This window comes from Hyperoodon ampullatus (assembly GCF_949752795.1).
Source record: "Hyperoodon ampullatus genome assembly, chromosome: 3".
Classification (NCBI taxonomy): Eukaryota; Metazoa; Chordata; class Mammalia; order Artiodactyla; family Ziphiidae; genus Hyperoodon; species Hyperoodon ampullatus.
In genome coordinates this window covers 6,692,069-6,694,383 of record NC_136916.1, presented here as the reverse complement: position 1 = coordinate 6,694,383, position 2,315 = coordinate 6,692,069, and the positions used below count along the sequence as shown (strand labels likewise).

General features: G+C 39.7%; 1 pseudogene across 1 annotated transcript; it reads left to right on the top strand.

The window, feature by feature from the left end:
• The first annotated feature begins 1,632 nt into the window (after positions 1 to 1,632).
• LOC307050580 (small ribosomal subunit protein uS8-like) lies at positions 1,633 to 2,010 on the top strand (annotated as a pseudogene). The gene has a single exon. The product of its transcript is annotated as a small ribosomal subunit protein uS8-like (transcript).
• The last annotated feature ends 305 nt before the right edge of the window (positions 2,011 to 2,315 follow it).

Genomic DNA, 2,315 nt, shown 5'->3' with positions numbered 1-2,315 from the left:
GGCATTAGCTAAATTTAAAGAATTGGGGTTTCCAGGGAATCTTGACATAAACCTGGGCTCTTCTAACACAGTTGTTACCAACCAGGGTTCTTGGCTTCCTTAATCAATAGAAACTGATCGGAGGCCAGACAAGAAATTCAGGCAAGACTTTATTAGGGCTCCTGCTGCAGCAGAGGGGAGTGAGAACAAGCAACAAGTTCCCTTGCTGAGGGAGGCAAGCTGGTTCCCTTTACGGGGTGAGGGTAGGGATGGGTCCAGGGGTCGGGCCGGAAGGGTGGCTTAGGTGTTTTGCCCACCCCTTAGGTGGTGTTGAGTGCAGGGGGCATGTGCAGTACCCTGCTTTTGCTCCTGACACCTATTTTTGCTCCCGGCTCTTCAGAAGTGGCAGTTGGGCTTTTTTTGGTCTTTTTGTATCTTTTGTCCAAAATTTGCCCCAACTGTGAACACACAGTTATTTTTAGTCCCTTATAGTTTACTTGTATTTTGTAGCTCGAGGAGACATTTGTCCAGGTGCAAGCATTGCAGCACTGCAGCAAAGGGTCCCAGGCCTGTCCCACAATGAACTATAGAATTCTGATTTTATTGAACACCTCATCAGAGTTTCGTGTATTGGACTTTCCAGCAGTTACAGCCATCAGAAAGAAAAGTCAAAATTGAATAGATGTCAGACTTTACCCCGACATGGACATCACTGTAACCAAGGCCTCATTATAATTTCATCTTATTCAAGGCAAAACAAAATTCAGCTGCTTGTTGAAATGTGAGCAGAGTTCACATTTTATTTTTCTTTGTCAATTTTAATTTAGTTCAATTTTTATTTCCGGAAGTACACATTAATTTTTTCATGGAAAACACAACTACACGTCTTCTAAATGGTTGGTCTATGTGAACAAAAACCATCTACAGTGAAATATATAAACTTGGGAGAAAGATCCATACTGTCAAAGCATTCATGTCCCCCAAATTGTCAAGATTCATTGCCCCTACAAGAATGAAAGTACAGGCATTAATTTTGGGTCCACTTTATAGTTAGTTGTAGTGTGACGGGTGGCTTTTGAGAGGAGCTGGAGAGTTTTCAGCAGCATCAAACGGTGATTTTAGGGCTTATTCATTTGAAAGTACTAAATGCCTCAGTTCCTGTTTTAAGATGAGAGATGCAAATTTTAAATATACTTGTGGGTTTTTTTAAGTTTGAATTTTTATTTTTTAAATTTAAGTGTAGTTGATTTGCAATGTCATGTTAATTTCTGCTGTACAGCAAAGTGATTCAGTTATATATATATACATATATATATATATGCACACACATTCTTTTTCATATTCTTTTCCATTATGGCTTATCACGGGATATTGAATATAGTTCCCTGTGCTATACAGTAGGACCTTGTTGTTTACTTGTGGGGTTTTAACCTATGACTTAGTTTATGAAAGAGAAATATAGTAGTAAATGTATAATATTTATATATAACATATATTTGTATATAACATTATAATATTCATATTATAGGTATTAAGCTGATAATAATCCCTGATTATTAAATTATTATTTCTTGCTATGACACTTGGTCCAGGTTATCGGTAATGAAAAAGTGTCGTTTTCTGCCATCTTTCCGTGTCACTGTCGTGGTGCCCATGAAGGTCTTGGCTGATGCTCTCAAGAGCATCAACGATGCTGAAAAGAGAGGCAAACCCCAGGTTCTCATTAGGCCATCCTCCAAAGTCATCATGCAGTTTCTCACTGTGATGATGAAGCATGGTTACGTTGGCGAGTTTGAAATCGTTGATCACAGAGCTGGGAAAATTGTTGTGAGCCTCACAGGCAGGCTAAGCAGGTGTGGAGTGATCAGCCCCAGATTTGAAGTGCAATTCAAAGATCTGGAAAGATGGTAGAATAACCTGCTCCCTTCACGTCAGTTTGATTTCATTGTACTGCCAACCTCAGCTGGCATCATGGACCGTGGCGCAAGATGAAAACACACAGGAGGGAAAATCCTGGGATTCTTTTTCTAGGGATGTAATACATCTGTGTACATAAAATGCCTCAGTGGACACACACACACAGACACACACAAAGTATAATGTGTAAGCTCTTTAGAATTGGGAACTCTACCTTCCATGTTCTTTGAATCTCCTTAAGACCCACCCTCTCCCTCTCCATCTTTTTTATATAAATCAGAACCTATTCTATATCCCGGCAGTGTAAGTACTCACTCGCGGTCTGAGTATCTTTCTTTACTCTGGTCTTCTTATCACCTCCATCTACTCAGTATTCTAGTTATTCTCTTCAGGTGTTGCTCTCTTTGTCAATATCAACT